Source organism: Rhincodon typus, chromosome 16, assembly GCF_021869965.1.
Source record: "Rhincodon typus isolate 14 chromosome 16, sRhiTyp1.1, whole genome shotgun sequence".
In the NCBI taxonomy this organism is placed as follows: domain Eukaryota; kingdom Metazoa; phylum Chordata; class Chondrichthyes; order Orectolobiformes; family Rhincodontidae; genus Rhincodon; species Rhincodon typus.
Genome location: NC_063347.1, coordinates 8,839,641 through 8,863,128, shown reverse-complemented (window position 1 = coordinate 8,863,128; position 23,488 = coordinate 8,839,641).

The following is a 23,488-nucleotide window of genomic DNA, read 5'->3' as shown; positions in this document are numbered from 1 at the left end:
GCTCCTCTGATGCTGCTTGGCCTGCTGTGTTCATCCAGCTCTACACCTTGTTATCTCAGTAATAGTCAATTGCTTGTTTTTGACCAGCGCAGGATTTATGGGCCGAATGGCCTTTTTCTGCGCTGTAAACCTCTATGATTCTACGACTGTCATATAATACTACTGCAGGACGTCTTGGAATGTTTTTTTGTTTGAACTGGGAAATTTCCCAACTCACCCTGTCCACCTTGTGAGCAAAAGCCCAGGTCTGTGACCCCCTGACTTTGATTTGATTTATTGTAGTGACATGTATCTAAGTACAGTGAAATATTTTGTTTTGCGAACAGTACAGGCTGATCATAATATGCAAGGACATACAGATCATAGGGTGATTGAACAGAGCGAGGCATGCAATGTTATGGCTACACAGGAGGTGTGCAAAAGCAAGATCAACATTAGATTTGAAGTTAGAGAGCTCCATTCAGCAGCCTAATAACGAAAGGGAAGAATCTGTTCTTTAACCAATTGGTACATGTGTTTAACCTTTTTGTGTTTTCTGTCTGACAGAAGAGTTTTGAAGAGAGCATTACCAGGGTGGGAGTGGTCATTGATGTTAGCAGCATTTCCACGGCAACAAGAAGTGTAGATGGAGTCCATGGGTGGGAGGTTGGCTTTGGTGATGGTCTGGGCTGTGTACAACTCTCTGTAATTTCTTACAGTCCTGGACAGAGCAGTTCCCATACTAAGCCGTGATGCACGCAGATAGAATGCTTTTTATGGTGCATCTGTAAAAGTTGGTGAGGGCCCTTATGGACTTGCCAAATTTCGTAATCCTCATGAGGAAGGAGAGGCGTTGTTGTGCCTTCTTGACTGTTTCATCTACGTGGAAAGTCCAGGACAGGTTGTCAGTTAACATAGTCCCAGGAATGAAAAGCTTAACATATAAGGAACATTCGAGGACCCTGGGACTATACTCATTGGAGTTTAAAAGGATGAGGGGGGATCTAATTGAAACTTACAGAATACTGAATGGTCTGGACAGAGCGGATGTCGAGAAGATGCTTCCATTGGTAGGAGAGACTAGGACCCAAGGGCACAACCTTAGAGTAAAGGGAAGACCTTTTAGAACAGAGATAAGGAGAAATTTCTTCACCCAGAGAGTGGTGAATCTATGGAATTAACTGCCACAGAAGGCTGTAGAGGCCAGGTCATTGAGTACATTTAAAACTGAGATAGATAGATTCTTGATTATCAAGGGGATCAAGGGTCACGGAGAGAAAGTGGGAGAATGGGGTTGAGGAACTTATTAGTCATGATTGAATGGCAGAGCAGACTCGATGGGCCGAATGGCCTAATTTCTGCTCCTATGTCTTATGGTCAGGGGGAACTTGACTCCCTCGATTCGACTCCCAGGACTAATGAAGACTGTAAACTCGAAATGTCGACTTTTCTGCTCCTCTGCTGCCTGGCCTGTTGTGTTCTTCCAACTCCACATTGTATTGACTCTGACTCCAGCACCTGCAGTTCTTACTATCTCCTAGGACAGATTGGTGATATTTACTCCTCGGAACTTGACACCCTTAACCATCTCCACCTCAACCATTAGCACAGTACCCTCCACTCCGCTTCCTGAGGTCAGTGACCAGCTCCTCCATTTTGCTGACATTGAGGGAGAGATTGTGTTGTCTTTACACCATGCCACTAAGCTGTCTGTCTCTTCCTTGTACTCTGACTTCTTGTTGTTTGAGAGCTGACCCACCACAGTGGTGTCATCAGCAAATTTGTAAATGGAATTAGAGCTGAATTTGGCCACACAGTTGTGGTTGTATAAGGAGTATAATGGTACACTTAATGGTAAGGTCCTGGGGAGTGTTGCTGAACAAAGAGACCTTGGAATGTAGCTTCATAGTTCCTTTGAAAGTAGAGTCCCAGATCAATAGGGTAGTGAAGAAGGCATTTGGTTTACTTGCCTTTATTGGTCAGTGCATTGAATATAGGAGTTGGGAGATTACATTGTGGCTGTACGAGACTTTGGTTAGACCACTTTTGGAATACTGTGTGCAATTCTGTTACAGGAAAGATGTTGTGAAACTTGAAAGGAATCAGGAAAAGATTTACGAGGATGCTGCCAAGGTTGGAGGGTTTAAACAATAGGGAGAGGGCTGAATAGGCTGGGGCTATTTTCCCTGGAGTGTCAGAGGCTGAGGGGTGACCTTATAGACGTTTATAAAATCATGATGGGCGTGGACAGGGTGAATAGCTGAGGTCTTTTCCCCAGAATCGGAGTGTCCAAAACTATAGAGCATAGGTTTAAGGTGAGAGGGGCAAGATATAATAGGGACCTAAAGGGCAACTTTTTCACGCAGTGGATGTATGGAATGAGGTGCCAGAGGAAGTGGTGGAGGCTGGTACAATTACAACATGCTGATGATCAGCTCTTCCATTTTGCTAGCTTTGGGGGCGAATGTATCTGCATTTATAGGGGAATTCCAGGATGTGTCAGTCTTTACAGTGAATTTCCTGGGGCAGATCAGTACAGTAATCTGCAGAAGGTCAGAAACCAAACAATTCAAAAACCACTGGTTTAGATAAATTCCTTTCATGTGCGTCAAGAGGCTTGATTTCATATGTTACTAAGACAGTTTTCAAAATTAACTGGCTGCATGTTCCAGGTAACAGGATTAAGTTTGCTCTCGCGTCAATGGGGCTCGGGTTCACTGCCTTTGTTGAGTTTGATCTTCATAAGCTTGATAGTTGTGCCTGTCAAAATTTCCGAGTGTTGCAATGTACGCATGTTTTAACTCCACTATTCATTCACAAATTCGAATGCAGGCTGACTCACTCATGCTGTCATGCAAAGAGCAATAGAATCATTGGGGAGGCAATGCCTTAGTGGTATTATCACTTGCTTATTAATCCAGAAACGTGGGCAATGTTCTGGGTTCAAATCCTGCTGAGGTAGATGGTGGAATTTGAAATCAATAAAGAGCCTGGAATTAAGGTTGATTTTTGTCATTGATTTTTAGAAAAACATATCTGGTTCACTAATGCCCTTTAAGGAAGGAAATCGGTCATCCTTACCTAGTCTGGCCTGCAGGTCTGCCCTACGTGTGACTCCAGACCCGCAACAAGGTGTTGACCTCTTAATTGCTGTCTGGACAATAAATGCTGGCTTGGCCAGAGCTGCCCACAACCTGTGAGTGAATTAAATAAGTAGAATGGTTACAGCACAGAAGGAAGCCATTTGGCCCTTGGTGTCTGTTCTAGTTCTCTGCAAGATCAACTCAACTAGTTGCATACCAGCAGCTGATCACTATAAACCTGGCACTGCATGTGTGATCACCCTGAGGTTATGATTTCCAACTCAGACTGTGCCAAGTTGTGCAAGTGAATGCAGCAAACCTGATCACTTGAGGTCAGCTTTAAAATTGGTGATTTGCTCTTTAAAACCCAATTGATCGTTGGCCATAGTTTGGATTGCATTCTTGCCTTTCCTCAGAAAGCTCCTGCGTTTAAGTCCCGCTCCCGACACTTCAACACAGTTTACTCTGATGGCTCGCTGCAGGACTGAGGGAGCAGTGCATGTCAGAGGTGTCATCTCTAAATCCAAAAATGAAATTGAGGCCCAGCAGGAGAGTTTCTCCCTGGCCAACATTTATCCTTCAACTGCAGATTACTTGCTCATTATCAAACAACTGTGAGACCTTGCTGTGTTCAAATTGGTTGCTGTGTTTGCTTCATTTGCAAGAGTGACTGTACTGTAAGGGGATATAAACATGCTAATAATGTAACTAATTCTGCTACGCTGACATCAGCAGAGGAACAGTCTTGAGAGAAGTGTGTAAAGGGGTCAGAGTGAAATTATGTGCTTGAGAACTGTATTTAAAGATGTACTAAATATTGAAGAGAGTGAGAGAGCATTTCTCTACGAGTTCACCAGCATTATTCTAGTGAAAACAGAGCCATCCAGAACAGTACAAGAGCAGATACCCAGCACCTGGAGAACCAGGAGAGTACACAATCTCTGAAGGGACTAACAGCCCAAGGCAGGGTAAACACTGTGTTCATAAAACATTCTGCCAACCACAATCTCTTAAAGCAGTGACCACACTTCAAAAGTACTTAATAGGCTGTAAAGCACTTTGAGATGTCCTGCAATTGTAAAAGGCACTATGTAAATACAAACCTTTCTTCCTTTACTGACCCATGTGTGATCAATTAAATAGTTGAGTTGCAAAAACAATTCCTTGAAACTAAGGTAAACCAGTATGGGTTTTTTTTCCCTTTTTTTGGGGGGGCATCTCATGAGAATATTTATTATTTTAAAATTCAGCATGAATTCATCATCTAAAAGATCAAATAGAACATATCATAAAAGAGTGGCGACATGAGTCGCAAAATTTCAGAGGAGTGGAAGTGGGGTTTTGCATCTTTCTAATGTGGAGGTACACAAGATTTTGACAAATTACAGATTCATAAGAGTATTAGAGGCAGACAGGCAGCCATGGTCTTATCAAATGATAGAGCAGGCTCGAGGGGCAGAAGGGCCAAACACATGAACAAGGAGCAGAAATAGGCCATTTGGTCCCTCCAGCCTCTGCTGCCATTCAGTGAGATCATGATTGTTCTGATGGTAACTGCATGTACACATTCCTGCCTCCCCCATTCCCCCCAACTAACCTATCACCTCCGTCCCTACCAAGAATCTCTGCCCCAAGACTCTGCCTTCCACTGCCTCTTCAGGGATAAAGTTCCAAATACTCACAACCCTCTGAGGGAGGCTGGGGGGGAGGAAAGTCTCCTTATTCCTGCTTTAGTTGGGCGACACTATATTTTTAAACTGTGACCCCTAGTTTTACATTTTCCCCCATAAAAGGAGGAGACATCTTCCTCCACATCCACCCTCAGGGTTAAGCATTTCCTGCTCCTGATTGATGTTTTCCTAAGAATGGAACAGAGGGATAGTAGAACTGGCGGTGACCCTTCAGCCCCTCGAACCTGTTCCGGTCTTCAGGAGCACTGACCTACGGTTTCACTGCGGTTTGGCGTGGTACCGTGCTGGACTAAAATTGATAGACCATCATCTTGAAAGGTCGTCTTTCAGCTTGATGAGGGGAGGTGGGAAGGGGAGGGATTTGGTGCCGAAGTTTCCTCCATCCTTTGTGTGGGAGATTGTGTTCGTCTTTTGGATTTGCACGAAAACTTGAAAGGATTAACTGATGCCACAGCAGCAGGGAGGTGAGGATAGGGTGGAAGACCATAAGATATTGGAGCAGAATCAGGCCATTCAGCCCATTGAGTCTAATCTGCTCTAGAAACCTTTTTTCTCAACCCCATTCTCCTACCTTCTCCCTGTGACCCTTCATTCCCTTACCAATCAAGAACCTTTGTTTTAAATACACTCAATGATTTGGCCTCCACAGCCCTCTGAGGCAATGAGTTCCACAGATTCACCATGCTTTACCTGAAGAAATTCCTCCTCCTATCAGCTCTAAAGGGTCGTCCCTTCACTCTGAAGCTATGCCCTAAAGTCCCTATTCTCTCCTAGTTGTGGAATCATCTTCTCCATGTACACTCCATCCAGGTCTCTCTGAAAAACATTAGTGGGAGCATAATGAAGGATTATTGGGAGATGGTTCAGCTGTAGAGACACTTATTGCACTGATGGGTAGAAGCACTGATCTCAAATGCACACACAGGTACCCAGATGATGAGGTCAGGTTTGAATTTGCCAACCATTGCTGGCTTTGGATGTTAGTCTCAAATAATTGAATAATAGCAAAAATGGTGGATGCTGGAAATCTGAAACCAACACTGAGAATGCTGCAGAAACTCAGCAGGTCTGGCAGCATCTGTGGATAGAGAAACGGAGCTAATATTTCAAGTCCAATCTGACTCTTCTTCAGAACTGGAAATGGTCCAGAAGATGGTTTGTACAGTGGTGGGGGCCAGTCTGTTCCACTCACTCCTCCTCCGTCTCTCAGTCAAAAGCATACAAAGCACCATTTTCCAGCTCCTTTCCATTCTGATGAAGGGTCACTGGATTTGAAATATTAGCTCTGTTTCTCTCTCCACAGACGCAGCCAGAACTGCTGAGTTTCTCCAGCATTCTGTATGTTTGGCTCAAATAGTTATATGTTTCTTTTTCCTGTGATTTGCGGGTAGAGGGTGTGATTGGAGGGTGGATTTGCATCGGGGAGAGAGTATCCAGTCGGAATTTGAGTTGGCTGAACCAGCAAATAGCTTTCAGGTTCTGTTGAACAGCAGCTGGGAGAGCTGATCCAGGACAGATGTCGCGAGGCACTCCGATAATAATCTATTGGACGTTTTTCAGGGCTTTGCTGCAGAGTTAATGGGAAGGTGGGGGGGGAATGATGTGTGGGATTGGTAAGGGTGGGGTCAGGTGGAGAGATGGTGATGGGGGGAGGACAGCAGCTGGTGTATTCCAGGAGTGGGATGTCACTGAGTCCTTTTCAAGGAGTGAGGAGAATCAAAATATGCACAAATCAACTTGAAGAAACAGGAGTTAGTGAAAACACTGAGAAAAGCTACTCTCAGCCACCTGTTATTTGGTATTAATAACTGAGAGCATTTTCTTCAATGTCATGTGCTGGGCTGCAGTATGAGTCAATTGATTCATAAAGTTAGACTCAGCTGGTGATATAGTTACGCAGATGAAATCTGGAAGTAACAACCAGTGTTAAGATCCAAATTCTGAATATGTTCAGACTACCTAGTGATTCCTTGTACTCCTCGTCCCCTTACTTAACTGATTTCTACCTCAGACTGAATCTGAAATTGGTCTTAAATTGGGATTGTGATTGGGATGCAGAATATACCAGCAGCTTGTTTGACACTATGCCTGATCTGCTGTTCCCAAAGACCTTACTGGTGAAGAAATCACACAGAACATTCTAGTACCATTCAGCAGCTCAGACAGCCTCTGAGAGAGACAATGAACATACCAGCTTGATGGGAAAGGCTTGCAGGCCGCATATTTGTCATGTATCCGTTTTGTATCCCACAGGAAGAAAAAGGAGCTCAATTAGCCCCTTATTCTGAAATTCTGTGATCGAACTTCACACAGCCATCCTCCCTCGCTTTTAGTTTTCTGCCGATCAGAAGTGTTGTCAATGAGAATTAAAATTAACAATTGGCCCAGCATCAGCTGCCGTTTTGCAGATGTTCACATCAAGCTTCTGTCAAGTTTGTCTGTAGAAATGTTTTCGAACCACACTTCTGAGAGGCCAGGTTCTAATGTTTAAGTAAAAAACCTTTGGTTCTTCTCAAGCAATGGAAATAGTTTCTCTCTATTTGTTCCCAATATGCCTTTTAAAAACACTCATCAAATCATCCCTTCATCTTCTAACTTCCACGGAATAAACCTTAGTTTGTATAAACTCTCTTTTACAATTGAACCTTTCCAATCCAGATATTATTCTGATAAATCTATATTATTCTTCATCCAAGTGGTGCCCAACTTGTTTATAATGGCACTCTAGCCAGGATTAGTATAACTGATTTCTACTACCTTGTTTTTTCCTTAATTATTCTTTCACGGGTGACGGCTGTTGCTGACGGCTCTTGTTGGCTTGAACTGGTGCAGTCCATCTCTTGTAGGTAGACCCACCATGCTGTTAGGGGAGGGAGTTCTGGGATTTTGGCCCAGCAACAGTGAAGGAACAGTAATGTATTTCCAAGTCAGGATGGTGAGTGATTTTTTGGAGGGGAACTTGCAGGTGGTGGTGTTCCCATGTATCTGCTGTCCTTGCCCTTCTAGATGGAAGTGGTCCTGGGTTAGGAAGGTCCTTTCAGTAGCTGTGAGTTGCTGTGCAGCATCTTGTAGATGGTGCATACTTTTGCCACTGTGTATCAGTAATGGAGGGAATGAATGAATGGTAAAGGTAGTGGATGGCGTGCTGATTAAGTGTGCTGCTTTTCAATTGTGTCAAGCTTCTTGAGTGTCATTGGAGCTGCACTGAAAAAGGCAAGTGGAGGGTACTCCATCACGTTCCTGACTTGAACCTTGTAGATGGCGGCCAGGCTTTGGAGAGTCAGGAATTCAGTTTCTTGTCTTTCAATTCCCACAATTCTCCAACTTCCACTTATAACCACAGTATTTATATGGCTGACCCTGTTCAGTTTCTGCTCAGTGCTAACCCCTGGATGGGGGAAGCCAGTGATGGTAATGGCATTGAGTGTCAAGTGGCGTATGAGATGATTATTGCCTGGTACTTTTGTGACACAAATGTCACTTATTGAACATGGACAGGGACTGCTTCAGTGTCTGAGTAGTTTCAAATGCTAGAGCTCTACAATGAAGCAGTCAAAGTTTGGTACAACCATGGTCATATATTACAGGGGCAGATTGCACCTCCTCAACCATCAAATTCTGAAGACTTGCGTGATTGTTACCATATCTGATCTGCAGAAGAATGGAGAGAGGTATCAGCAGAGCATGTGGTAGATGCAGGTACAGCTGCAACGTTTAAAAGACGCATACATAAGTACGTGAATACGAAAAAGGCATGGAGAGATATGGGCCAGGAGCAGGCAGATGGCACTAGTTTAATTTGGGATTATGTTTGGCTTGGACTGAAGGGTCTGTTTCTGTGCTGTATGAAAACTGTGTGAATCCTATTGGTTAATACAAAGCAGCATTAAAATGAATAGGGAATTATATTTAGCATAGTGGCTCAAGTAAAGGTATTTCAATTTCAGTAGATGAATGGATTCATTTATGTAAATTCTGTGACAGTCATAGAACATAGAAACATAAGAACTAGGAGCTGGAGTAGGCCTTCTGCCTTTCAAGCCTACTCTGCCATTCAATATGATCATGGTTCATCCTCTATCTCAGTACCATATTCCTACTTTCTTCTCATACCCCCGAGACCTTTTGATATCTAAAAATGTATCAGTCTCTTTCTTGAATGTATTCAGTGTCTTGGCCTCCACTTGGCCTCGGTATGAAAGTTGCTAGAAATTGTGATGAAATAAAGTTCAAATAAGAGATCAGAGCTCCCCGATTGTTAAATCTGTTCGGCAGTTATGTAGCAACACATGGAGTTTACAGCACTCGAGCCATTTGACATACTAATTGTGTGAGCAAACACTTCTGGTCAATTTTACTTGCCCTTTGTCTTTAGCCACCTACATAATCTAATCCTCAAAATTGAGCAACCTTCACCTCAGTTTCTACCTGTGGCCCAGTTTCACAACTTGGTGTGTGGAGTTTCTTTTGCTCTCCATTCTAGGTATCTTAGATTTAGCCCTGTCTCAATATCTGTTGTTTTAAACATCCTTGACAATTAATTACAGTCTTCTTTATCTACCTCATAATACATTTTCATCATTTTCAATGCTTCCAGTATATTCCTATAACCTGTACTCTACAAAGTACAAAGCAAATTTTCAAATCGTTCTTCGTATTTCTTTTTTTTTTCATATCAGACAGCCCTCTGTTATACCCTTTCAGAAGTCTCAATGACCTTGCTATGGTGTGGAGATCAATCCGTGTACAGTACCCTAACCAAGGTCTTTGTAAGGTTTTGTAAAGGCTTGCCATCAGTTCTCAGCTTTTGCATCCTGTGACTCATATTAAAACACAGAATAATGTTCCCTTCGTGCCTGAATCTCTTTTCATTGTACTCATGAATGTAGCAACTTGCAGTTGAGTTCAATTCCAATGACACTGTGAATGCTCAAATAGATGACATTGCCATGGGATCCCCTCTCGGCCCAATGCTTGCCAGCATCTTCATTGGCTACTAGGAGAAGCAGGTCTTCAATGAGATGACCTACTCCTTACATACTTCTGATACACATCTTTGCAATATTTGAATCCACAGCTACTTCAGAGAATTTCTTTGCGCAGCTTACTAAATTCCATCCTGCACCAAAATTTGCCATCGGAATAGAGCAGTCAAACAAGTTCCATTTGCTCGCTGTGTTTGAGAATCTGCCAATGGGTTCTCTAGTACAATCTACTGAAAGTTTACATTCTCTGGTCAATATACACATTGGAATTCTTCCAGTCCCTCATGTTATAAACTCAATCATGTTGGCAACCATATGAATGGGGCCTTAAGACATCTATTCATTGTGTAAGCTTGATGCTGAGGATGGAGCATATCAAAACCGTCCTGATTATCGTCCACTGTATATTGTGCAAACTCTTGAAAGGGCCTATAACTTTGTTTATCCTCAGTGACCCTGGCAGGGGGAGATGTTGCAAACATTTGAATAAGTGAGGTTAGCTATCTCATGCTGCTAGTTTGTAGTAAAACAAACCAGTGGTTTTCTCCAGGAATAGACTGGTGCCATCGAGCAAAAAGGTGCTGTCTACATAGCACACTGATATGAGTTTCAGTGCTGGTATGATGCCATGTATGTAGGCAATACATTTCAATGACTGGTGAGTGGCAAAACAACATGTCCCTTTGACACAGTGGCCAGAGTGCCAATTGCTCTCAACGAGGCCATGTTCGCAAACCTCAAAACATCATGTTCAACATTAGATGTGATTCTGCTGCTGGAGAACATTTGCTGAATGGTCCAGACTATGCTGAGATTTAAACTAGAAAAGAGTTTAAAATTACAAGCCAGGCTTGCAGTGTGATGCATTTGCACATACGAGAAGCAGTTAAAGCACAGGAACCTGTGTGGCGAAATTAAATGTAACAAAGTGTTTTTGTTGACGGAAGAGTCACGGATACTGTCAATATCAGCTGTATTCTGCGTGACAACATGCAGACTAATCAGTATCCATCTGCCTGGCCTGTGTTTTTTTTCAGTCAAAGCAGACAGTCAATAGTTCCTCTGCATTACCATGCAAACCATGGCCCAAGCAATTAGTACACGTTTCCCATGTTGTAGAAATTGGTGTTCTCTTTCTAGTTATGGTTTCTTGCCTATCAATTTTGATGAGTGCACGATGAAAATCTTTAACATAGTGACATTGTTATAAAAATTTATATTCTGTTCCACCAACCAATTATCTGCTCTTTACTATAACACATTAAGGTCTGTCATTCACCAGAATTTATACAAACTCTGTTACTGTGTGGACTATGTATAGCATCAGCCATTATGCAGAATAAATACAGTGTCCATTATTGTCTAACGGGGTCTTTGTGTGATCACATCCAAAGTGCAGTGTACAATTTTCGTCTTTTTTTTTTGAGAAAGAACCTCATTGCATCTGAAGCAGTTCAAAGAAACAGCACTCCGCTCATGGCACAGTGGCTCAGTGGTTAGCACTGCTTTCTCAGCACTAGGGATCTGCGTTCGATCCCACCTTAGGGTGACTGTGTGGAGTTTGCACATTCTCCCTGTGTCTGCATGGGTTTCCTCTGGGTGTTCTGTTTTCCTCCCACAGTCCAAAGATGTGCAGGGCAGGTGGATTAGCCATGCTAAATATGGGGATAGGGTAAGGGTCTGGGTGTAATGCTGTTTGGAGGTTTGGTGCAGACTTGATGGGCTGAATGGCCTCTTTCCCTACTGTGTAGGGATTCTATGAACTCATTCCTGGAATGGAGGCTTATCCTATGAAAAATCTTTGCACAGGATGGGCCTGTATCTGGTGACAAAGTAGCGGTGCTCTGAAAGTTTGTGATTTCAAATAAACCCAAGTTGATAGGGTTGTAAAGAAGGTGTTTGGTGCGTTGGTTTTCATTGGCAGGGGAATTGAGTTTAAGAGCCGTGAGGTTATGCTGCAGCTCTATAAAACTCTGGTTAGACCACACTTGGAATATTGTGTTCAGTTCTGGTCGCCTCATTATAGGAAGGATGTGGAAGCTTTAGAGAGGGTGCAGAGGAGATTTACCAGGATGCTGCCTGGATTGGAGGGCAGGTCTTATGAGGAAAGGTTGAGGGAGCTACAGCTTTTTTGATTGGAGTGAAGAAGGATGAGAGGTGACTTGATAGAGGTTTACAAGGTGATGAGAGACATAGATAGAGTGGATAGTCAGAGATTTTTTTCCCAGGGTGAAAATGACTATTACAAGGGGGCTTAATTTTAAGCTGATTGGAGGAAGGTATAGGGGAGTTGTCAGAGGTAGGTTCTTCACACAGAGAGTGGTGAGCGTGTGGAACGCGCTGCCGGCAGTGGTAGTGGAGTCAGATACTTTAGAGACTTTTAAGCGACTCTTGGATAGGCACATGGAGGATAGAAAATGTAGGGTACGCAGGGTAGATTGATCTTAGTAGGTCGGCACAACATCGTGGGCCAAAGGGCCTGTACTGTGCTGTACTGTTCTATGTTCTATATGTTCAATGTTCTATGTTTTAAACCTGTTGGTCTATAACCTGGTTTCGTGTGACTTCTGACGTACAGAAACTAAGTATGGAGAGTTAATAATGGAAAGTACAGGCATGGCAGTTGAATTGAACAGGTATTTTGCATCAGTTTTCACAATGAACGATACAAGGAACGTTCCAGAAGCAGCAATAAACCAGGAAATAGGTGAGGAGGAGGAACTCAGGAAAAGTAAATTGTTGGAGCTACAACTAACAAGCTCCTGGGTGCTGATGGACTTCATTGTAAGGTCTTGAAAGAAATAGCTAACAAATGCATTGGTTTTAATTTTCCAAAACTCTGTGGATTTGTGGGAGGTCCCATTAAATTGGAAGGTTGCAAGGGGATCTCCTTTACTCAAGAGGGGAGGGGGGCAGAGAGCAGGAAACCCCTTGGCAGTTAGCTTAACATCTGTTATAGGGAAAATGTTAGAAGTTGTTAATAAAGTTGTCAGAGGACATTCAGATATTTTCAAAGTAATTAGGCAGAGCCAGTGTGTTTTTGTGGCAAAGGAATAATGTTTTACTAACCTATTGGAGTTCTTTGAAGAACAGGCAGGTGAACTTGGAGGGGCACTTTGAGACAGGTGGGTGAACTGGAAGTGGCACTCTCATTTGAGTTCACTGACAGTGGAGCCAGTCTTTGTTTTAGTGCATGAATATAATGATTAACCAAGTGGATTTGTGACTCACGTGAGGGATCAAACAGACCAGTAAGGTCCACAGGATCCTGTCAGTACTGAAGATCATTCATCTTCCTCCAGCTAGTGCCATTCTATTATGTTTCTGCTTCACTAGTTAAACTGAGGTTAATTTGCACAAAATGCTACCTTTGCATTTTTTTAAATATACAGTCTTTTAGAGACTTTCGCTCACCCAGTCCCCTAAAGAGGAAATGGTACTTTGTCTGTCGTTGCGTTGGACAGAATGTTTGATGTGGTGATGCTATTTCAAAGTAAATGCATTCTTCAAGTGATTGTGAGCTGGAATGTAATACATGAATATGTTCCCACCATTCTCCCCTGGTTTTCAAAATGTAACTCAATACTCGAAAAGGAAACATTTCTTGGGAAAGAGGAGGGATGGCGGGCCTAATTGGACAGCTTCTTCAAGAACCAGCACAGGTACAATGGACCAAATAGCCTCCCTCAGAGCTGTAAGACTTTTACTCCTTCACAAAATTGTATTGAAATGATTTTTACTGTTCCAACTAAAATATCTTCCAGGAAGGGACTCGTCCCAACTGACTGATTTTAATCTTCACTTTTGCAATTGGATATTTGCAGAATTGACGTTGCCCTGATTGATCAAGTTTGATCCTTTCTAATTAGTGTGCATCTGTTCTGCTGGAGGCAGGGAGGAGTAAATCCAATGATGCTCCCCTCCCTGATGGCTATCCAGTGACCCCTGTTGGAGAAGTGCAGTTATTGGAGACCCATGTGAAAGTACAGCAATACAGACAGTCCCCACGTTGTGAATAGGTTCTATTCACAGAGTCCATTCACAAGTTGATTTGTATGCAAATAAAAAGATAATGCAGGACAATAGAAATATGTAAGTACAGGAAGTGTTCATATATCAAATATTTTAAGTTAATGGTATTGTGTTTGTAAATTGGCAACCCCCTGTCATTTTAACGTATACACTGTGTGATGAGGCATGCCGTATATTAACATTTTTTTTAGAGTTTGGATTTTAACCTTGTGGGTGGTTGACTTGTTTTTGTGAAAGGGTTTATAATGAATTAGATCAGTCTTTCCAGAACCATGACTTTAAAATGACTGTATGTCAGAAAGCATGTAACTACAAGCCCCCTGGAGCGTTAATGGAAGTTTGTTTGTACTGTGGTGTTTTACGACCGGAGGGAAAAAGAACATTAGTCCGTTAGCTGTAGCAGGATCTAGGATCAGCAAGTTTGTCTCGATCTTTAGTTCCAAAGCTTTTGGGTCCCATTTCATTTCAGTTAGGTTCAGTCCATGGCAGATGTGTCTAAGACCAGAAGGCACAAGTTAAAGGTGAAGAGGGGGATCTGAGAATTTTCTTTTCCACTCAGGTGTTAGAAATATGGACTGTGCTGCTAAGAGGGTGGTGGAGGCAAATACTCTCAAAACATTTCAGAAGCATCGGGGTGAACGCTTAAAATGACAAAGCAAAGTAGGCAATGGACCAAGTGCAAGTAATGATGTAGTAAGTGCAAGTAAGGATTAGAGTAGTTTGATGCCTGTTGGTGCAGCATAGACACTGTGGGCTGAAGGGCCTGTTTCTGTGCTGTGCGACTGTATGAAACCTGATGGGTCAGAAGGAAGTAACTGAATGAGTGCAGCTCTAACAACACAAGGAGCGTCATGCCATACAGGGCAAAACATGTCACTCAATTTGCACCATTTTTGACAATTCACTCATTCCTTCTTTCAGTGGCAGCAGTGTGCACTACCTACAAGATATTCTGCAGAAGTTCACCAAAGTTCCTCAGATAGCATCTTTCAAACCCATGGCCATTTCCATTTCAAAAGACGAGGGCAGCAGATACGTGGGAACCCTGCAAGTTCCCGTCCAACCCACTCACCATCCTGACTTGGAAATAAATCGCCATTCCTTCAGTGTCATTGGGTCAGAATCCTGTAATTCCCTCCCTAATAGCGTTATGGGTCTACCTATAGTACATGGGTTGCAGCAGTTCAAGAAGGCTGCTCACCACCACCATCTCAAGGGCAACTAGGGACGGGCAATAAATGCTGATCCAGCCAACAACGGACACATTCCATGAGTGAATTTCTTTTATAAAGTTTCGTGTACGAAAGGAGATTTGTGTAAAAAAGCAGGTAAGGAAATAAGTTACCTCGGTGAAAGTATGTAATGTGTTTGGTTTGAACTCTGTAGATTATTGAAAGACTGAGAAGGTCAAAGCTCTCAGTTTGTATGAATATATAACGAATAGATTTTACAGCTTACAGGACCAGAACTGAGAAGAAGCAGTTTAGCCAACCTTATGGATTGGACAGGGAAGGGAAGTGTCTCAGGCATTTGATTAACCGTAAAGAGATTTTTGGGGAGTAACTTGGCTTTTGTTATGCGTTGTGTTTTGAAATCTTTTCATGCAGTGATATATTTAGATAGCTTGGTTTATTTTCTTGCTATTTCTTTTGTGTAATGAACTTCCGTTTTATTGTTAAAAGCCAATCTGCAGTCTTGTGAGCTTATGTTTCAGTGAAAGACTGCCACTTGAAATTAAAATAAAATGTAAAATATGATCAAACAAGCCAGAGTTAATTCTGGGATCTGACTTGTCCAGTGACAACATCAACTGAGATCATAACAACTTGAAACACCCAACTCCTCGTTACTAGAGCCTCACTCAACTTCCTCCACTGACAGAATATTTTCAGATTGATTAAAAACCAAAAGAACTGCGGATGCTGTAAATCAGGAACAAAAACAGAAATTGCTGGAAAAGCCCAGCAGTTCGTCAGTTCTGAGGAAGGGTCACTGGACCCAAAACGTTAACTCAGACTTTTTTCTTCACAGATGCTGCCAGATCTGCTGAGCTTTTCCAGCAACTTCTGTTTTTGTTATCAGATTGATTGATTATGTGTCATCTACTGCTGTACAGTAAGAATGATCTCCAGTTAAACATTGGGCAGACTGAAGCCATTGTATTTGATCCTGCTGAAGAAGGCACTCAAAATGTTAATTCTGCCTTCTCTGCACAGTTACTGCAAGAACTGCTGAGTTTCTCTAGCAATTTTGATTTTTTTTTGTTTCAGGTCTTCAGCATCTGCAGTCCTTTGCTTCATTTTACAATTTAAGATTGAACTACAGTGTGTATCTATCATTCCTTCCTTTCTGATACCCTGTTGCCGTATTAGCGGGCAGGAGAGTTAGGAATGCAGCACACACCAGTGAAGTTTTGGGTTTACCCAGTTTAGGTTCTGCCAGGGCCACGCAGCTCCTGTTAACATTTACAGCCTTGGTTCAAACATGGACAAAACAGCTGAATTCCAGAGGTGAGGTGAGTGTGACAGCCCGTGACAAAAAGACTGAGTGTGGTATTAAGGAACCCTAGCAAAACTGGAATCAATAGGTATCAGGGGCAAATTCCTGGCTGGTTGGAGTCGTGCCTGGTACATGGGAAGATGCTTGTGGTCATTGGAAGTCAGTTGTCTCAGCTCCAGGCATCTCTGCAGGAGTTCCTTAGGGTAGTGTCCTAGGCCCAACCATCTTTAGCTGCTTCATCAATGACCTTCCCTTCATCATAAGGTCAGAGGAGATGTTCGCCGATGATTGCACAATACTCAGAACTATTTGTGACTCCTCAGGCACTGAAACATTTCATGTTCAAATGCAACAAGATCTGGACATTATCCAGGCTTGGGCTGAGAAGTGACAAGTAACATGTATGCCATACAAATGTCAGGCAATGACCATCTCCAATAAGAGACAACCTAACCACTGCCCCTTGACATTTAATGACATTACCATCACCAAATACCTCTCCATTAACATTCTGAGGGTTGCCATTGACCAGAAACTCAATTAGACTTGTCTCATAAACATGGTGGCTACAAGATCAGAGGCTAAGAATCCTGTGGCAAGTAACTCACCTCCTGACTCCTGAAAGCCTGTCCATCATCTCCAAGGCACAAGCCAGGAATGTGATAGAATACTCCCCACTTCCCTGGCTGGGTGCAGCCCCAATTACACTCAAGAAGCTTGACACCATCCAGGACAAAGACCTGGAAATATATTGCTGTTTCTTCACTGTAACTAGGTTCAAATCCTGTAATGCCCTCCCTAAGGGCATTGTGGTCAACCCACTGTATGTGGACTGCAGTGGTTCAAGGAGGCAGTTCACCACCACGTTCTCAAGGGCAACTAGGGATGGGCAATAAATGCTGGCCCAGCCGATTGCACCTATATCCCATGAACCAATTTTCTTTATAAAAAACGTGGTAACCTTGGCATTGCGTGTTGTCTTATGTAGACATGAGGATCTGAACAGCTGCCTTCAGTGAGGGTGCTATTTTATGAGTTAAGTAGGTTTGCACCAGTGGAGGAGATTTACTTCAGCAGGGAGCAAACTGATTTTTTATTTGGTTGGAAGTCAGAAATTGACTTTTACATGGGATCAACTATTACACCAATACATACGGTTTACCAATGCTCTCCTGACTGATCTGTAATATTCTTGAAGGTAGCCTAAAACTCTACTTGTCTTAACTCACGCCTAGTCCCATTATCCAGTCGATACTGTGCTTTGTGACCTACATTGGTCAAGTAATAGCCTCATTTTGAAATCCTTATCCTGGTTTGTACATCATTCCACGATTTCGTTCCCTGTCTGTCTCTTTAACCTTGTGCAGCCCACAATCTCTGAGATATCTGCACTTTTCCAATTCTAACTTAGTGAGCACCCCTGGTTTTAAGCACTTCATCACTGGGGGACATGCCTTCAGTTGACGAGATGCCAGACTTGGAATTCCCTCTCTAAACCTCTGTGCATCTGCATTTTGCTTTCCTCTTTTTAAGATGCCTGTTCTTTCTGCAAAATCTCTAATATGTCCATACATTTTTCAGTATTGTATTTTGTGCAAATGCTTCTGTGAGGTACCTTAGGATGTTGCATTGTGTTAAAGTCTTTATATAACATAAGTCAGGCTGTATAATTACAAGATACCTACAGCACGGTGGCTCAGTGGTTAGCGCTGCTGCCTCACAGTGCCAGGGACCTGGGTTCAATTCCAGCCTCAGGCGACTGTCTGTGTGGAGTTTGCACGTTCTCCCTGTGTCTGCGTGGGTTTCCTCCCACAGTCCAAAGATGTGCAGGCTAGGTGGGTTGGCCATGCTAAATTGCCTGTAGTGTTCAGGGATGTGTAAATTAGGTGGATTATAGAGGATGGACCTGGATGGGATGCTCTGAAGTTCGGTGTAGGCTTGTTGGGCCGAAGGACCTGTTTCCACACTATAGGGATTCTGTGAGCACCCTTGTGAGAGTCTACATGTACAGGAGATCCAGAACCACCTTCTAAGAGCAACAAGGACTATGGGAGGTGATACATCATGCAAGGCCAAACTCAATCCAACTTAGCAACCAAGCAGCTGAAGAAATGGCCAATGACAGAGAGTGATAAAAGTTTGAAATGGTCAAGCATTCAAAATTGCAGGAGTCTGAAGATCTGAGTTTGCAGAGCCAGGAGTGATAGAGAGGGGGTGAGATCGTGACAGTTTTTAAATGAGAGGATGGAAATTTTAAATGTTAGGGCGTTATTGAATCTTGAGTCAGTGAGCACAGGGGTGATGTGTCAGCAGCTGCAAACTTTGTTATGGCCAGGTGAGGTTTTTTTTAATTCATTCACAAGATGAGGGTGTCACTGACCAGGCAGCATTTATTGCCCATCCCTAATTGCCCAGAGGGCAGTTCAGAGTCAACCACATTGCTGTTGGTCTGGAGTCACGTGTAGGCCAGACCAAGTAGGGAAGGCAGTTTCCTTCCCTAAAGGACATTAATGACCCAGATGGGTTTTTCCCAACAATCAACAATGGATTCACGGCCACCACTAGTTTCTTAATCCAAGATATTTATTGAATTCAAATTCCACCATCTGCCATGGCGGGATTTGAACCTAGGTCCCCAGACCAGTATCTGCGTCTCTGGATTTACAGTCCAGTGATAATACCACTAGGCCATCATCTCCCCAAAATTAAATTGATGACCCCTTTATTGGCCGCAACAAATATTTTCCACCACTGTATCACATTTGAATGAAAGTCAAAATTAAAAAGCCAATGACAAGATTTTCTAGAGTGAAAGAGGAATTGTATTAGTTACTAACTCTGGATAGAATAACAACACATTTCATCGAATACACACACACAGGTATAGTGTTAAAAGGGGAGGGTAGCCGGTGCACAAAGGAAAGTCAAGAAGAAGAATTTTTTGGAGTCCTTAAGGTGTTAGGTTTTAACCTGAGACTAACGTTATTTGATTTATTATGTGTGTCCTCGGCACTCATGGAATTTGTCAATATCTTTGAGTTCTTACTAAATGGATATTTCTTGAATTTGTTTTTTAACCAGCTGTTGCGTTTGAGAGACTGAGAAACAGAGAGAAAGAGTCTTCCAGTTCTGCTATGACGAATCCATCTTTCCTTCTCTCATTGCCCCACTGCAGTTGCCTGAAATACAGTTCACTTTGGTATTCCCATGTCTAGCACTTCTTTTTACCCCAAGCTGGATAATCTGCTAGAGGCTTTTGTCGCATTATATGATATTTCCAAAGTAATGTGAATCAACCTGAAGATGCAGATCTGAATTGCAATGCGTTTTCATACTGTTGTTGATTTCAGTTCAGACTGATGCTTGTTTATTGATGATTTCATGCATTTGGTCTAACTTGGTCAGGTAACCAGGGCAGCCATCAGTGACTTTCTTTGTGAAAAACAATTTTAGTCCACAAAGGGTACCAGGTATTAAAATCGGACTATGGAGGTCAAAAATTGATAGTCTGTTGTTAGTACTATCAGAACAGCACGCATAGCAGAATTTTGAATGAGCTGGAGTTTACAGTGGGTGGAATATCAGGGTGAGGACACAACAGATTTTGCTTGAGGATCCCATCATGATCAAATGACTCACCTATCAACACACATGTACACAGAGGATGATCATGCATTGCATTGTCAGCGTGCACAGGCTTATTGAACTGCCCATCAACAACAATCTGTATCCAAACTGCTTGGACATGATGAGCCAAATGGCCTTTTTTTGTGCTGCACACCTCAATGACTGAAGGATTTATTAGATTTAATTTCATTTATATACAGCTTCTTTTGTGACTTCAGAAGTTGGACAGCACTTTAAAGCCAATTAACTTCTTAGTCACTTTTTTGTGATGTCCGAAAAAACACAAATCATGGCAAGTTCATGGCAAACAATGTTATAACAATGATGCAGTCATTTTCTTTCTTTAGAAATGATGATTGAATGATGAACGTTGACGAAGACACTGGAGCGAATTCCCCTGTTCTTTCAGATTACATGTTTAATTTTTTTTAAATCACCTGATATAGCAGATGACTTGATATCTCATCTGAAAATATCAGCTCCAACACTTGAGCTCACCCTCCGGACTATGTGGTGAACATCAGCCGAGATCTTGTACTAAAGCCCTGGTGTAAAACCTTAAAATCACAACCCATTACATCAATGGCATGAGTACTATCCACTTCGCCAAGACTTAATGATCAGAAGGAACGTGTTCGGTTGTGAGAAAGGGCATTCTTGATCATTGTTCTTTCTTTCCAAACATTTTTAATCTTGGAAGAGTCAACAAGGAATGGTCAGTCTCAGGATTGTCCCCTCGGATCAAAAAATCTGCAGAACTGCTCTCCTGCAAAGGTTCACCCATAAAGAATATGCAGCCCCGACCATTAGCAATGGGTAGAGATGGGGATAAACAAGACAGTAGAGAGCACCAACCAAGACATGGATACCATGGGGGAAGAAATAATGTAGCTGGCTGAAAAACGTGAGCTAGATTCAAGCCTAGAGACCAAACCAGAGGTGGGCATTGACTGGCATCATGAGTCCTCCTTGCAAACCTTTTTAGCCAAGAGAGAGGTCAACTCCACAAAGGAGGTCACCCACTTTTTTGCTCCTGATTACAGGGGGTAATTGACAGAAGCTGCAAGAACAATTTTCATTTCCTTTTGCACAGGGAGTCTGTACAGCTCTGAAAACCGAGCAGAGGGAGACACAAAGATAAATAACACAAGAAAGTTAATAATAATAGGCATTTGTGAACCTTGACGCTTCCCCCCTCTCAACAAGCATTCATGTTCACTATCCTTGCTGATGTGTCCTAGGAGGATAAGGACAGAAGTGTGATAAAATGCATGGCAGGAAATGACCCATGCTTCTTCTCTTGCTAGTTCTTAGCCCTAAGGGGAATGAGGAGGGGAACAGTAAAAAGCAATAAACATTTAAGACCATTGAACTTTTGAATCATGGACGGAATATTGGTGTTGCAATGTATCACCCCTAATGACTCTTAATTAATCAGATTAACACACTCAGTCATTGCCTCTTGCCTTTTAAAGATATCTCATTGATGCAACTAAAACAATATGCAGAGTTACACAGGTTATTTGTCAATTCAGCAATGCAAGAGGAACATTCATAATGTTCAAGGTACTAGGAAAATACATACAAACTGTGTACTTCATACTTCAGAATGAGACAACTGTGTGGGAAGGGGAAATTTGAGAGTGGCTGGATTTCTAATCTTGCTAGTATTGTAATGTGTCAACTGGAGTTCTTTTTTTCTCTTCTTCTCTCTCATTTTATATAGTTTCTCTGAAGTGTGGCCTAGCTAGGTTCTAGTTAAAGCTCTGCTTTCTTTCCTGAGAGGAGATTAAATGCTTTCTTCCCATGCAAACTATTTGCAGAGGTCCTATTGTTGGTGCTGCTTAACCCATTTTAAGATGCTAGTCTGTAAAAATGTATAGAGCAACAGAAGGACTTTGCAGTATGAAGGGACCTCTGTGGTAAAGCAACTTGAACCATCTGATGCAACCCTAGGGTAAGCCATCTTCATAGTGATGTGTAACAAATTCCTATATTTGTATCCCTTTTCTTTGTACTGAGCAAGTCAGCAATCTACAGCTAGTAACATTAATGGAACAGAATGCTCCAAGTGATGCATGGTGACAACATTCAATTCATAGGAGGGGTGAGCTACAAGGTTTTCAAAAGGTCAACCTGGGCAAATTCTGGTGTTCAAAGGTCACAGGCATAGAGTAAGGATTTGAGACGAGGACAATGTTAAGAATGAAAACAAAAAGTGCTGGAGATCACAGTGGGTCAGGCAGCATCCATGGAGAGAGAGCAAGCTAACGTTTCGAGTCGAGATGTATGAGTCTTGAATCTAGTCTCTCGAAGAGTCATTTGGACTCAATGTTAGTGTGCTTTCTCTCCATGGATGCTGCCTGACGCGCTGTGATCTCCAGCAAGTTTTGTTTTTGGTACAGATTCCAGCATCTGCAGGAATTTTGCTCCTACAATGTTAGGAGCGCTGCAGTTAGCTGTGTGGCTGGGAAGGCGGTTGAACTACACCGTTTCTATGTATGTGATTCAGGAAGAAGTCAAGAGCAGTTGAATTCCTCGCTGCAGTCTGAACTTGGGGAGAGGCTCTAGGAATTAGCAAACAACTAAGTGTTGGAGTCTGGACTCAAAACAAGCCCTGGGGAGCTAAGAACTTGGGAAGTTCAGTTGTTCTCTATTCGAGGAAGTGATGAGGGGCTTAGAGGCAGGCTGCAAACATTAATGCTTCAGTTTGGCTGAGAGTTGCTCTGATAGGGGGAGTCCCAGGGACAGTTCTAGCTGGGTGAAGCAAGCTGCCTGCAAAGTCTTAGGTTTTCTTTGTGAATTAGTATTGAACTGCAGTTTTGATGTGCAGGGATGGGGGAGCATGGATCCAGGAAAGGAGGGTAATCAACCAGAAGGGAAGCAGTCATCGAGTTGTCCATGCCTGAACAGTTCTGGAAAAGGAATTTCAAAGCTCTATCAGCAACAGTAAAGAATTCTGATCCATTGTGAAATTTAATAAGTTTTCATGACCCAGTACATCATTAAGACCTGGAGGGTGTTGCTGAGAATTCAGGGGTGTCTGTCTTGATTTATTTGATGGGGTATTTAACCCCCGTCTATTATACATACCTAACACCTGTATTCTGCTGTTAAAAATAGAGTTGTCCTCATGATTGTATTAATGTTCTGATATTGTATGGTAGAATTTATTGTTGTTTGTCCAAAAGCATGGAATTTCATGGCTTTATTCCTTAGTAAATATGCTGGATCTCAAACTTTGTGTACTTTGAAAATAAAAGCTAACTGGTCCCTAGCCCGGCCGTAACATAAATTTAACCATTTGGTCGGTGATTGGAACGGATGCAATAACATGACAACTGGATTATTGCCCATCATGACACAGATTAAAAATTAGTAGAGGGTAGGGTATTGGAAACATTTCTTTCTCTGCAAACCTCTCCACTGGTCCCACAGCCAATCTGAGTTACTCGTCATTCTCATCATTCCCTGTCCTCTATTTGTTTTTAAAGTCTTGATTCTCTTTTTCCCACGTCAGGCCTCTTGTTTCAGGCTATTCCAAGCCATAATCCACCAACTACTCCTCTTCACTCCTCCTGACTCTGGTTAC